The sequence below is a fragment of the Amblyraja radiata genome, chromosome 32 (assembly GCF_010909765.2).
Source record: "Amblyraja radiata isolate CabotCenter1 chromosome 32, sAmbRad1.1.pri, whole genome shotgun sequence".
Classification (NCBI taxonomy): domain Eukaryota; kingdom Metazoa; phylum Chordata; class Chondrichthyes; order Rajiformes; family Rajidae; genus Amblyraja; species Amblyraja radiata.
The window spans coordinates 6,500,433-6,515,369 of NC_045987.1; the positions used below are offsets into that span (position 1 = coordinate 6,500,433).

A 14,937-nucleotide genomic window follows, 5' to 3' on the forward strand; every position below is an offset into this window, starting at 1 on the left:
AGGTCAGGGGGCGATTGGCAGGTGGCTGGAGTAAGGGACATGGGCTAGAGGTGAATGGGAGACAAAAGGATGTGAGATGAGGAAAGAAGAGGAGGAGAAGTGAAATGTAAAGTCGGAGGGAGGAATATGGGTGAAAGAACATGGAGAGGGGGGGAGGGGGGAGAGAAAGGGGGAGCATTTGAGACCCGGATGGTAGGTCAGCACACTTCAGAGGAGAAAGGAGCAAGGTGACTGGGGTGGAGGGACAAATATGTGTAACAGGTTGTGTGTGTGGGGGGGGGGGGGGGGGGCTTTAGGCTAAAGGCAGCGGGTTAGGGGGGTATTATTGAAATCGGAGAATTCTATTTTCATACTGTTGGATTAGTTAATTAGTTTAGTTTATTGTCACGTGTTCCGGGGTACAGCGAAAAGCTTTTGTTGCGTGCTAACCAGCCAGCGGAAAGATGATACGTGATTACAATCGAGCCGTCCACAGTGTGCAGATACACGATAAAGGGAATTGCGTTTAGGTTAGGCTACGCAAGGGGAATATTAGGTGAGATGGGGGGGAAAGAACTGGAAGTTATTAAACTGGGGAACGGCATGTGAGGTGTCCTGGATGTAGATGGGAAGACACTGGATAAGGGGAGACAAGATAGAATCGAGGTATTTGAAGATGACATTGTCTGGTTTTTTCCTCCACAGATGCTGCCTGACCAGCTGAGTTCCTCCAGGACTTTGCTTTTTTTTCTCTGACCTGGTGAGTTTGCCAGCTTTATCTGTTTGTAATTCAGTTGTCGGGCAGTCACTATACTTTGTTTTTATATTGTCAATGGAAGAACCACCATACACTGTACAATAGTTGGATGCAATGATGAATTCAGACACTGTTATATTCCTCAAAGAGAAACAAAATGCTGTCCTCGGCACTTCTTTCAAATGGTGTAGGGGGCTGGGAACAAAGGTGAGAGTGCAGAGTGTCATGTGCGCAGTGTGGAAACAGGCCCTTCGGCCCAACTTGTCCCAGCAACACTAGTTCCACTTGCCCACGTTTGGTTCCTATCCTGATGCTCCTGATGTTGGGGGAGTCCAAAACCAGGGGGCACAGTTTAAGAATAAGGGGTGCTTATTTAGAACGGAGATAAGGAAATACTTTTTCACACAGAGAGATGTGAGTCTATGAAATTCTCTGCCTCAGAGGGCGATGGAGGCCGGTTCTCTGGATGCTTTCAAGAGAGAGTTAGATAGAGCTCTTAAAGATAGCAGAGTCAAAGGATATTGGGAGAAGGCAGGAACGGGGTACTGATTGGGGATGATCAGCCATGATCACATTGAATGGCGGTGCTGGCTCGAAGGGCTAAATGGCCTACTCCTGCACCTATTGTCTATTGTCATATCCCTCCAAACCTGTCCAATCCATGTACCTGTCTAAATGTTTCTTAAATGATGGGATATTTCCTACCTCCTCTGGCAGCTTGTTCCATATACCCACCACCCTTTGTGTGGAAAAAGTTGCCCCTCAGATTCCTATTAAATCTTTTCCCCTTCACCTTAAACCTATGTCCTCTGGTCCTCAATTCACTTACATTGGGCAAGAGACTCAGTGCGTCTGCCCAATCTATTCCTCCATACACCTTTATACACCTCCATATGATCACCCCTCGTCCTCCTGCGCTCCAAGGAATAGAGTCCCAGTCTACTCAACCTTTCCCTAGAGCTCAGACACTGGTCCTGGCAACATCCTCATAAATCTTCACTGTACCCTTTCCAGCTTGACCAGTGTTGCTGAGAAACACTCTTTCGCCATCCATGGGTTCTGTCTAATCAGCCAGGTATTTCCGCTATTTCACAGGGTAGCATTTCCACAATGGCTTCCAATGATAACTGGGTTACCGGGTTTTTGTGAGTTGCAGAGAGGATGCTGCAGGGACTCGAGGTGCTGTGAACCTGGTCTTGTTGATAGAGGTTATGGGGAGAAGGCAGGAGAATGGGGATAGGAGGGAGAGACAGATCAGCCATGATTGAATTGCCGACTACATTTGATGGGCCGAATGGCCTGATTCTACTCCTATCTCTTATGATCTTATGATATTGAGCATACAGAAAGTGGGGCCACAATGTCTATGAACTGCAGGAATGAAGGAAGACCCCAATTAGTGGACAGAAGTACTGTCATTCAGCCGAAGAGTACACTCAATCTTGCCCTGATCCGAGTCTCTTTGAGGCAAAGAGGCTCACTTTATTTTAGTAAGAAGCATCGAATGCTCTTTAATTAATTCTTAAATCTGATCAAGTATAATTCATGGGGACAGTGATAGCTCATTATCAATGGTTTTGCTTTTCATTTGTCTTGTATGATTGGAGATAACCTCATCATTTTGGACTCCAAGTACAGTCTTGGTTTTGCATAACGCATTCAAAAGCATTGAATCTGTGGTTGGTGAGAGTCTTCTGAACTCCAGATCCTCTTGGCAGATCATGAAGTCCTGCAAAAATAGGGTTAAAGCCTTACCTTTAACCGTTACTTTAAAAGTTTCCGAAGAAAAACACTTATTTATGTCCATGCATATGGTTTCCATTATCTGCTCTCTGTCTTCCCATCCCATAACTCCTGAAGTCTTTCTCTTCTTCTTCTTGCGTATGGCGTGCACAGCCTAAAGTTGTACGACAACTTGTTCTATTTGATCTTATTTGATTGTGCACGCCGGGTTGATTGCATTCGTCGAAACCGGGTGGACCACGTGAAGGTTGCAATCTCCCACCCCAAAGTCTTTCTCAATATTTGCTAAGCCATTTGCTTCTACATCATTGGCAAATTTCAGACTCTTGATTCAAACGATCGCAATATGCTGAGCACAAAATATGATCACTGCACAGAACCCTGGGGTTCGATGCTTTCCAAATTTTGTACGTGCGAAACCCAAACTGCCAGATGACATACAAGTCAGAAACTTTTAAAGAGTCATTTTCAGACCAACAGAGTTCGGGAAGATATAAACAAAATCTGCGTGAGAGTTTGGTGATGTAAGACGTGTCATCACACAGAATGTAGCTTGAATTAGTACAGAGAGTTCATAAGTAATAGGAGCAGAATTAGGCCATTCGGCCCATCAAGTCTATTGTGCCATTCAATCATAGCTGATCTATCACCCTCCTAACCACATTCTCCTGTCTTGTCCCCATAACCCCTGACACCCGTATTGATCAAGAATCTCTCTAACTCTACCATAAAAATATCCATTGACTTGGCCTCCACAGCTTTCTGTGGCAAAGAATTCCACAGATTCACCAGCAGATGAGATGAGATAGCCTTTTATTGTCATCCAGACCGAAGTCTGAACGAAATTGAAGCAGTCATACATACAATACAATACAATAAAAAACAACAATAAACACATATTAACATCCACCACAGTGAGTCCACCCAACATCTCCTCACTGTGATGGAGGCAAAAGTCTTAGGGCTGCAGTCTCTTCCCTCCTCTTCTCCTTCTGCGCTGAGGCGATACCCCCCGGGCGATGTTAAAACCTGTCCCACGGCTCAAACACCGCGGCCCGGGGTGGTCGAAGCTGCCGCTCACCAGACCTGCTGACGCAGCCGCTGGCCCGCGGCCGAACCCCGGTCTCAGGCCACCGCCACCAGAACTGCCGTCCCAGCCCCCGGAGCATCGTTCCAGCCCCGAGCCGGATCGCCCTCACGTGAGTACTGCCACCGTCTCAGCCTCGCGCCAGGCCGCCGATCCTCCCTCGCGCCAGGCCGCCCCGACTGGGCGCCGCTTCTCCCTCGGGCTGGGCCGCCCCGACTGGGCGCCGCTTCTCCCTCGGGCTGGGCCGCCCCGACCGGGCATCGCTCCTCCCTCGGGCTGGGCCGCCCCGACCGGGCACCACTCCTCCCTCGGGCTGGGAACGCCGTACCTCCCCGAGCTCGGCCACTCCGACGGGAGCCCCGTTCCTGGCGAGTCCTGGCGGGCTCTGCCTCCTGAGCCTCGAGGTCGCCAGCTCCGCCATTAGGCCTCAGCGCAGACGGAGGCAGAGAAGGGGAATACGACAAAAAAGTCGCATTCCCCCGCAGGGAGAGACAGCAAGCCCCGATGCACCAGAGACGGAGGATGGTTTAGGTGCGCCAAGGGTGCGCCATCATGTTATTTGTTTAAGAAGGAACTGCAGATGCTGGAAAATCGAAGGTAGACAAAAATGCTGGAGAAACTCAGCGGGTGAGGCAGCATGTATGGAGCGAAGGAATTAGGCAACGTTTCGGGTCGAGACCCTTCTTCAGACTGATGTGAGGGTGGGGGTGGAGCCGAGAGCCGAAACGTTGCCTATTTCCTTCGCTCCATAGATGCTGCCTCACTCGCTGAGTTTCTCCAGCATTTTTGTCTACATTACATCATGTTATGTTGACTGGTCACATTCCACCCCAGGCATTCCAGCAGCCCAATCATCCCACGGACAAATAATGTGACGCAACAATTGTGAAAATGTAATCACCACAACACCCAGGGGTTTAAGCAGGTCAAACAGCTGCTCGCCTTCAGCGGGGATGATTGAAGGATTAGGATTGCTCCTGGGTCCACGCAGGGTACTCGCTGAGGGAACCTTAAGATTGCATTTTGTGTCTGAGAGGAGGTTAAGTGGAACAGACAGAGCAGCTAATCTATAAGTGACCAAACCCCTGGAGGAGATCAGATTTCTGCCTCTGAATGGTCCTGATCAGTCTCTTAGTGGTTAATGATCTTATCAGAGCTACAGAATGTTGGGATGTGGGGGAGGGGGGGGTTGAGTAGCAGGAGTTAGTTTAGTCAGTGTATTATTATTGTCATGCGTATCGAGGTACAGTGGAGATTGGTTCATTACAAACAAGTTATCTTTGTCCTAAATGTTTTTTTTATTTTGCTGGGATTGACCATATTCTATCCATATATTTCCATTTGAAGCTGGCAATGAATTGGAATTAATGAGAAAGTGAAGAATGACTACTGGCACTCGATCAGGATGGGGATTTTAGGCTTTAGAGATACAGCGCGAAAAACAGCGGCCCACTGAGTGCATGTGGACCAGCTATCACCCTATGTACTAGCACTATCCTGCACATTAGGGAAGTTTTACAATTTTACCGGAACCAATTCACCTACAAACATGTATGTCTTTGGAGTGTGGGAGGAAACTGGAGCACCCGGAGAAATGTACAAACTCTGTACAGACAGCATCCTTAGTCAGGATTGAACCCGGGACTTTGGCGCTGTAAGACAGCAACTCTACCGCTGTGCTACAGTGCCGCCCTATACGGAGCAGACTGATGGAACTGTGGAAGGGTCTCGACCCGAAACGTCACATATTCCTTCGCTCCATAGATGCTGCCTCTCCCACTGAGTTTGCCTGCATTTTTGTCTACCTTCGATCTTTTCCAGCCTCTGCAGTTCTTTCTTAAACAGATGGAACAAATACGGTGTGGCTTCAGAGTGAGCAGGGTGCATTTGGATGAATATGTGTGTTTTTTAAATTTTGCTGGGTTTGACCAGAGAGTGCAGTTTGTATCTATATTTGAGGGGCGATGGTTTGGTATTAATGAGCAAGTAAAGACTAACCACTGGCACTCGATCAGGTCGACCAGCAGACTGACAGCACAAATACAGGGTACGTTTGGATAAAGAAGATAATCACAAAAAGCTGGAGTAACTCAGTGGGTCAGTCAGCATCTCTGGAGAGAAGGAATGGGTGACGTTTCGGACCAGTCTGAAGAAGGGTCTCGACCCGAAACGTCACCATTCTGGACCCCCTACTCCAGCATTTTGTGTCTATCTTTGGTGTAAACCAGCATCTGCAGTTCCTTCCTGCACATATGTTTGGATAAATGTGTGTGTTTGATTGTCAGAGTGTGTGTTGGGTGGAGGGCGGGGCCAGGAGCAGTGGGCGGGGCCAATAGTGGGAGGGACCAGGAGTGATTGGCGGGGGGGAGGGGCCGGGCGCATAATGGGCGGGGCCGGTGAGTGGCGGGGTTAGTGCTGACGGGAGGGGACAGGTGGGCGGGGCGAGGAATGATGGGCAGGGCGGGTGGCAGCAGTGCACGTGTGCGGCGGGTAGTGGGCGGGGCCGGGGGGGGCGGAGACAGCGGTGATGGGCAGGCCTGGGGGCTGGGTTGGTCTTGGTGTCAGCAGCGCGCATGTGCGACCGCTGGTTGCCCAGAGGGAGGGGCCGGCTGGTTGCCCAGGAGGGGGAGGGGCGGGCCTTGGGGGGAGGGGCCGGGGGGCGGAGACAGCGGTGATGGGCAGGCCTGGGGGCTGGGTTGGTGTTGTTGGTGGTAGCAGCGCGCATGTGCGACCGCTGGTTGCCCGGGGGAGGGGGGAGGGGGAGGGGCGGGAAGGGGGCGGGCCGGGTCTCGGGGGAGGGGCCCCTGGTTGCCCGGGGGAGGGGCCCCTGGTTGCCCGGGGGAGGGGGGAGGGGCCCCTGGTTGCCCGGGGGAGGGGGGAGGGGCCACTGGTTGCCCGGGGGAGGGGGGTGGGGCCACTGGTTGCCCGGGGGAGGGAGGGAGGGGCAGGTGGCAGGGAAGGGGGCGGGCGGGCTCGGGGGGGGGCCATGTTGCACGGGGGAGGGAGGGAGGGGGAGGGGAGGGCACCTGGTTGCGGGCCGGGGCCCGGGGAGGGAGGGGCCCCTGGTTGCCCGGGGGGAGGGGGGAGGGGCCACTGGTTGCCGGGGGAGGGGGGGAGGGGCCCCTGGTTGCCCGGGGAGGAGGGGAGGGGGAGGGGCGGGAAGGGGGCGGGCTGGGTCTCGGGGGGAGGGAGGGGGAGCGGCCCATGGGCGGGCTGGTCCGCGGTGGGTGGAGGCGAGGGCGGGGCCTGGTTGGCGAGGAGGGCACACAGTCGGGGGGCGAGGCCTGGCCTAGTTGGCGGTGCGGCCTCGGCCTCTGCCTGCTGCGCTCTCCCCGATTCCCGGCGACAGGCCACGGCCCGGCATGGAGCGCGTCCCCCCCCGAGCCTGCTGACGGATGGTGAGTGCGGAGCGCCGGATCCTAACCCCGGCCGGGCATCGGGGATCGCAGGCCTGGGTCGCTGCCCCCCCCTCCTCTCCTCTGTCACCCCACCCCCCCCCCCCCCCCCACATCACTGCCCTCGGACCGGGCCCACTCCCGCGCCCTGCCCCCACCCCCACCCGTCCCTAGCTCGATCTTACTGTCACTGTCTGCTTCTGCCCACCTCCCCCTGCCCGTGTCTGCCTCTTCCTCCCCCTTCCTCCCTTTGCCCACCTCCCCCTCTTTCCTTTGCCCACTTGCACCTCTCTCTTTCTCCCTCTGCCCACCCCTTTGCCCACCTCCCTCTCCCTTTGCCCACCTCCCCCTCTTTTTACCTACCTCCCCCCTCTTTCCTCCTTTGCCCACCCCCCCCTCTTTCCTTTGCCCACCTGCACCTCTCTCTTTCTCCCTCTGCCCACCCCTTTCCCTCTCCCTTTGCCCACCTTCCCCCCTCTTTCCTTTGCCCACCTCCCCCCTCTTTCCCTTGCCCACCTCTCTCTTTCTCCCTCTGCCCACCCCTTTCCCTCTCCCTTTGCCCACCTCCTCCTCTGCTCCACCTCTCCTTCTCCTTACCCCCACTCTCTCTTTCTCCCTCTGCTCCCCTCCCTTCCTCTTGCCCACCTCTCCCTCTCTCTCTCCCCCTGTCCCAGCCCACCTTACCTCCTCCCTCCCCCTCTCCCCAGCCATGCAGGCTTGCTGGTATTATACCTGGATTTATATGCCTGGTAAATTATATCCAAAATTGGCTTAATCGCAGGAGACAGGTAATGGTGGAGGGCTGTTTTGCTGACTGGAGGCCAACGTGAATAGTTGGGATATTATTAGAAAATGTTCTCAGGGATAGAGTGAAACTGCACTGGGAAATGCAGGAATTGATCCCACTCCCTTTCTCCCCCTGTCTGCGTCTCCCTGCTCCTGTCCTCCTTTCCCTCTCTGCTGCTGTTTTTTTTCTCTACAAAATTGAAGCCTGATTAATCAGATTTTTTTAAATTTCTATTGTGTGAATCAATTGAACTTAAATGAAACACAAATCTGTGAATCACTGATACAAGATTATGATACTATCATGGGGTTTCTTTCCTGCACAAGAAACGATCTAAACGTATCATTGAAGTTTGCAGGATTCTGAAGATATTCCATAAAACTGACCCAGGGGTTAACTGACCCAAGGGTTCAGACTCAGATGGGATGATGAGGAGGGAGTTGGGTAAATTTGTTCATCAGACGGATAGTTAAGTTGAAAGGGCACTGAAGACACACACACCTGAGGTGAGAAGATATCAATCTTTTCGTGTTGATTTGAAGATGGTATGATGTGATGTAATTCATGAGAAAGTTTGGGACACCCTGAAGGATTAATTTAGCACCCTGGACTCTTAATCCCATTTGCCAAAGATAAGATCTGCCACTAAATTTGACATTCTGAATTTCAGGCATTGAGCTTGCAAATCATCCTTGGTAAGGTATTGAATGAGACTTGTTTCTTGAGGAAGTGGTAACTGACATGTTTTATTGTTAGTGTGGTTGGGTCTACTGTTGCAGTTTTCAGCTTCAATGACATTTGGTTGGATTGGTTAACAAAAATGGCATGTCTGAAGTTGATAGCTATGTTGTCTCGCATTACATGATGCTCCCACGTTCACTCACATGCTTGTTCTCTCACTTTCCCTTTCTTTCACTCTCGCGCTCCCTTTCCCTCTCTCCCTTGCTATCTTTCTCTCTCTCTCGCTCTTTCTCACTTGCTCCCGCTTTCTCTCTCTCTCTCTCTCTCTCTCTCTTGCTTTCCCTCGCTTTCCCTCTCTAGTCGTGATTACTTTTTCTGGTAATATGTTATGATTGAGCGTTCGTTGCTTGAGTTCGTTGACAAATCTTTTACTTTGATTTCGGTGAAAATCTGCATAATTGAGGTTGCCTTTATAGAAAACATACATCCTGTGGGAGAGCTTCAATGTCCTACTACACACCATACACAGGAAATCCCTTTGCGAATCTGAGCTTCCCCACATAAGCAGTAGATTGTGCTATTTTTATCCAGTTTTGCAGAGACTGATTATGATTAATCCAGGCAGCTCACATTCACCGGAGTCTTCGTCTTGGAGACTTAAACCAAGGCAGGCTTAGAGATTTTACTGTGAGTGGAGGCAGAGAACAGGTAATCAGCTGGTGTCAGTGGGGTTCTGTCCAGACCGGTAGCCATTGTAGACCCAAGTGACTGCAGATGCTGCAATCTCGAGCAGAACAGCTGGATACAGGTTGTGAGTGGGTGGTGATTGGCAGATTGGTGGATTAACTGGCAAAGCTTAAAGGTGAAAAGGATGTCTGATAAAGGAAGAGCCGCACCTCACATTCCGCTTGTGCACCCTACTACGTAATGGCACACGTATCGAGTTTTCCAATTTCAAGTAATACTTGCCCTCTCTTTCCTCTGACCCTCCCCCCCCCATCCCAGTACACACACATTTCTCCCACTATTCCCCATTACACTAGTCACCCTATTCATTTCTGAAGAAGGATTTCGGCCCGAAATGTTGCCTATTTCCTTCACTCCATAGATGCTGCTGCACCCGCTGAGTTTCTTTGGCACTTTTGTCTACACCCTCTACCCCCCCCCCCCCCCCCTCCAATACAAGGCTATTGGGCATCACACCGTAAGTTTATACTTTCAGTTGATTCGATCCAAAGCACTGGAAAACAATCCCTAAACCCTTCGCCCCTCTTGCCTTCTTCAGCAGAGGCTGATCGCAGGACATCAGATGGTGAAAGAGCTACCATTTTACTCGTTAACATCTCCTTTCCTCTTGGGTTTTGGGCATGAATTCATTTGCATGAGGCTTGATGGCAGTTTACTGATGATTAGCCTCCTGGGGCAGTTGACTCCTGAAAGTCTGTAACCCTCTGTTACAATGGATAATTAATCTTAGTTATGCACTTATCTCGATTTGAATCAATTTCTGATGCAACATATTTTGTATCAGTAGATGAGGAAGCAATGGCCTCTATCTCTCTCTTGGTTGACTTGCCACCTCTTCTCTTTTCTCATCTCCTCCACTCTCTCTGCCATTCACAACTGCACTTGTTCATTTACGATCCACTTCTGCCATTGCATGCCTGCTTGTCCACATGTGCCACTGTCTGCTCTTGCTGTGGTCACCTCTTGCAATCTTGCCATTAGTCACACCTACCACCTACCTGTTACTCTGCTCCTTCTCTGTCTCTCTCTCTCTCTGTCTCTCTCTCTCTGTCTCTCTCTCTCTCTCTGTCTCTGTCTCTGTCTCTGTCTCTGTCTCTGTCTCTGTCTCTGTCTCTCTCTCTCTCTCTCTCTCTCTCTCTGTCTCTGTCTCTGTCTCTGTCTCTGTCTCTGTCTCTGTCTCTCTCTCTCTCTCTGTCTCTCTCTCTGTCTCTCTCTCTGTCTCTCTCTCTGTCTCTCTCTGTCTCTCTCTCTCTCTCTCTCTCTGTCTCTCTCTCTCTCTCTCTGTCTCTCTCTCTCTCTGTCTCTCTCTCTCTCTGTCTCTCTCTCTGTCTCTCTGTCTCTGTCTCTCTCTCTCTGGCTGTCTCTCTCTCTGTCTCTGTCTCTCTCTGTCTCTGTCTCTCTGTCTCTGTGTCTCTCTGTCTCTCTCTGATTGATGTTGCTGTGGGCTGCCACATTGAAGATCACGTCAGGGCTAGTGGTGGCTGAGCCAGTAGTTGCAGAAAGAACTTTTTGTCAGAGCAGCAGCTTTCATTGGGACCACAGAGCAGTTTTGTGCTCCTGCCAAGTGTCTGCTTTCATTCATGTGTGCTTGCGGTAATCAGTTCCTTGTGCTCACTGCCTATGAGAATCAGAATTGCCGTTGCCCTCGTTTTTAGTTTAGTTTAGAGACACATAGCGCCTAAACAGGTCCTTTGGCCCACCGAGTCCACGCTGACCAGCGATCCCAGCACACTTACACTATCCTACACTCACTAGGGGCAATTTACATTTATACCAAGCCAATTAACCTAAAAACCTGTATGTCTGTGGAGTGGGAGGAAATCCCGGAAATCCCAGAGAAAACCCACGCAGGTCATGGGAAGAATGCACAAACTCTGTACAGACAGCAGCCCTAGTCAGGATTCAACCGGGGTCTCTGGCGCTGTAAGGCTGCAACGCTACCGCTGCACCGCCGTGCCGCCCATTTTATTCTGCGTGCCTTTTGATTCATGTATTGGACTTCAGTGAGTGTAAGATCCAGCCTTCTCACCCGTCACTACATCATGCTGCAACTGTTTGTGACATTGTGCATTCTGCAGCAAGCCTACAGGTTATGAAGGGACCTCTCACCTGAGGTTTTAATGGAACCAGTCGGGAGAAACAATTTCTTCTGGCAAATGTATCCATAATTAGCAATCTCAGATTTAAACTAATTGTCAAAAGAGCCATGGAGCTATTATATGAAATCGCGAGTTGTTAACATCTAAACACACTACCTGGGAATGTGTGCACATCAAACCCGTAGAGGATTGTCAAACGGCAATTGGGCATTTACTTTAAGATTGAGAGTTTGCATAGCTATGTAATGGGGAGTCGCTTCAGAGGGCCACTGACCCAACACACAGATCCTGTTCAATTACGTGATGGATTTGTGATGCTGGCAAGGCAAACGATCGGGAGAATCACAGAAAATTCACAAACTGGCAGAACAGGCTGGTATCTCAACATAACAACGGTGGTGAGCTAGCTTCGTGATTGCTGTTGTTGCCGGATTGGGAGTTGTGGGATTTGCATCAAGTGATGACGAAGCAGCCATGATTATATTTGCAAATCATGATAGTGTTTGATTTGGAGAACTTGCAAGTGATGGCATTCTCGTGTATCTGTTACTCAAGGTTTGAGAGGTTGTGCAAAACACTGTGGCGGGTCCTGACTACGGGCGCCGTCTCTACGGAGTTTGTGCCTTCTGCCCGTGACTTGCGTGGGTTTTCTCCGAGATCTTCGGTTTCCTCCTGCACTCCAAGGCCATACAGGTTTGTAGGTTAATAGGCTTGGTGTAAATGTAAAGTTGTCCCTAGTGTGTACAATAGTGTTAACGTGCGGGGATCGCAGGTCGGCGCGGATTCGGTGGGCCGAAGGGCCTGTTTCCGCACTGTATCTCTAAAACTAAAACTAAATAAGTTGACAAGCTGCTCCATCCTCGGTCTTGTTGAATATTGTGAGTGTCGTTGAAGTTTTGTTATCCGTGGACGTGAGTAACGCTCCATCACACTCTTGATTTGTGTGTTGTGAAAGATAGAAATGCTTTGGAGATTCTTGTAATAGGTTTCTCAGCAGACAATTGTCATGGGATTTTTGAGGCAGGTTCAGTTAAGTTTCTGATCCTAAGTGGATGAGGGAGAATTTGATGAAATGTCACCAAACGTCATTTATCTATGGGTGCCTGAGTATGTGAAACGAGGAACTGCAGATGCTGGTTTACAAAAAAAAAGGCACTCCGGAACAAATCTGTTGGTGTTCAAGAAGGAACTGCAGATGCTGGAAAATCGAAGGCAGACAAAAGTGCTAGAGAAACTCAGCGGGTGCGGCAGCATCTATGGAGCGAAGGAAATAGGCAACGTTTCGGGATGAAACGTTGCCTATTTCCTTCGCTCCATAGATGCAGCCGCACCCGCTGAGTTTCTCCAGCACTTTTGTCTACAAATCTGTTGGTGCTCGCTTTGAAGCTTCTGCATGAAACGAGTGCGGGTGAAGAACGAGTGCCCAGTAGAATTGCTGCCTTTCGATCCCAACTATGGGTGCAGTTTGTACGGAGTTTGTACTTTCTCCCCGTCACGGTGTGGGTTTTCTCTGAGATCTTTGGTTTCCTCCCACACTCTAAAGACATGCAGGTTTGCAGGTTAACTGGCTTGGGTTTGTATGCTTGGTATAAGTGTGAATTGTCTCAAATATATGTAGGATAGTGTTAATGTGCGGGGATCGCTGGTCGGAGCCGATTCGGGTGGGCTGAGGGGCACTGTTTCCGCACTGTATCTCCAAACTAATAACAAAACTAAACTAAAGGTGGCATTAGGTAATAAATGCAAAAGATCCTGAAAGGTCTTGATAGGATGAATGTGGAGAAGATATTTCATTTTGTGGCGGTGTTAAGGGGCTACCCCACTGTACGAGCTAATTCAAGAGCTCTCCCGAGTTTAAAAAAAAAAAATCAGTCTCGTGGTAAGGCAGTTTATTTTTCAGACGGTTAAAGATTTTTGGAATTTTTCTCAACGAGTCTCTGTGCATGTTTAAGGCCAAGGTTGATACCTTTTTGTAAACAAGAAGGTGAATGGTTAGGTAGAGCAGGCATGAAGGGCCGTGTGGCCTATTCCTTCTTCAACTGTTTGTAATAGGAGAGAACTGGTTGGGCATGTCACACAGGAACAGTAGAAAGCGACTCCATTTCTTTATCCTCTACTGCCACTTAATCATGGGTCGTGTGTAATTTGACCATCTATCTCTCTCGGCTCCATAATAGCTTTGTGTAATAAGAACTGGTTTTGTGTTTTTCAATCAGCTGTTTGCATGTTGCGTCTGTGCATGCAGATGTGTTTTGCTCATTTACGTCTCATATTACACGTGCTGACAGTGGCAGAGTCTGAGCACAGAATGTGTGACCTCTGCTTCCTGTTGGCATGGAGGAGAAGCTGGTGCGGCAAAGCCTCGGTTCAGAGGCGGACACATCTGGGTCAATGAAAGTGCACTCAGAGTTGAGAGGCTTCACCGGTGACTGACTGCATCCAATAGCACAATGAATCTGATAGCATGGATCCACATTATATATTTAACCTACGTTAGTGTCTGAATTGCTGCATCAAAGAGGTAATATTGAAAGAAAGTTGTGCATTTTGGTAATGTTTAATGTAGTTTTAGGGATCCAGCCTTCCAAGTCCGTGCCGACCAGCGATCACTGCACGTTAACACTATCCCATACGCACACTGGGGTCCATTTACAATTATACCAAGACAATTAACCTACAAACCTGCATGTCTTTAAAGTGTGGGGGAAACTGGAGAAAACCCACGCAAGTCACGGGGAGAACGTACAAAGTCCGTACAGTAAAGCGCCCATCGTCAGGATCGAACCCTGGTCTGTGGTACTGTAGTGAGGCAGCAACTCTACCGCTGCACCACCGTGCCGCCCCTGCTTGTCTTTGAATGTCTTTCAAAGCAGTACCTTTTGAAACGGTTGCCGTCGATTTGCCGGGAGCACAGTAATCAATTTAGTTTGATTCCAGCTTTGTTGCAACATAGTGCATTGTTCAGAGAAATTAGCCTTCTGCTTTTGAACCGAACACTGCATCACTGGTCGCAGCACTTTGGTGAATTTTTTCACATGCAGGAGGTTGTTTTGCTCGTTCCACTGCTCAGGAAATTCGGACAGGAAAGAGGCACAGGGCACGGCGGCGCCACCTGAAGGGACTGCCTCTTCTGAATTCGTAAATCTGCTTCAGGAAACAGCTATTAATTACAGCTGAGGATATCCTAAACTGCCCTTTGTCCTCCTACCGGGACCACCTCCCTTCACTCTCCTTCCCTTGGCCACCTCTGACCTTTACCGTGTCTCCTCTATCTATCACCCTCACTGTTATTCATCATTCAAATCAATCATTGAATGATCATCTTGGCTCGCCACTGAGCGAGCTCCCCCCCCCTCCCCCGACTAATTTCCATCCTGCACTCAAATTCACTTGGACCATCTCCGACATCTTCCTACCTTTTCTAGATCTCACCGTCTCCATCACAGGAGACAGACTATTGACTGACATCTATTACAAACCCACTGACTCCCATAGCTCTCCAGACTACACTTCTTCCCACCTTGCTTCCTGTAAAGACTCTATCCCCCTACTCCCAATTCCTCTGTCTGCACCCAGGATGAGGTTTTCCATACCAGGTCATCGGGGATGTCCTCATTCTTAAGGAAAAGGGTGTTCTCCTCTTCCATTATAGATGTGGCTCT

At 49.9% G+C, this 14,937-nt stretch overlaps 1 protein-coding gene across 4 annotated transcripts in view; it reads left to right on the forward strand.

Annotated features, from left to right (window-relative positions):
* The window catches only part of rxra (retinoid X receptor alpha), a 112,819-nt gene that overhangs the window by 28,715 nt on the left and 69,167 nt on the right, over nucleotides 1-14,937 (forward strand). For 2 of the 4 annotated variants that reach the window (XM_033048980.1, XM_033048976.1), the window contains exon 1: nucleotides 6,821-6,964. The exons of 1 other annotated variant lie outside the window; for it this stretch is intronic. The gene's annotated coding sequence lies outside the window, so the exon portion shown is untranslated. Of the gene's footprint in view, nucleotides 1-684; nucleotides 740-6,820; nucleotides 6,965-14,937 lie in introns of those variants that run through there. One more of the 4 variants, XM_033048978.1, reaches the window with a different exon arrangement.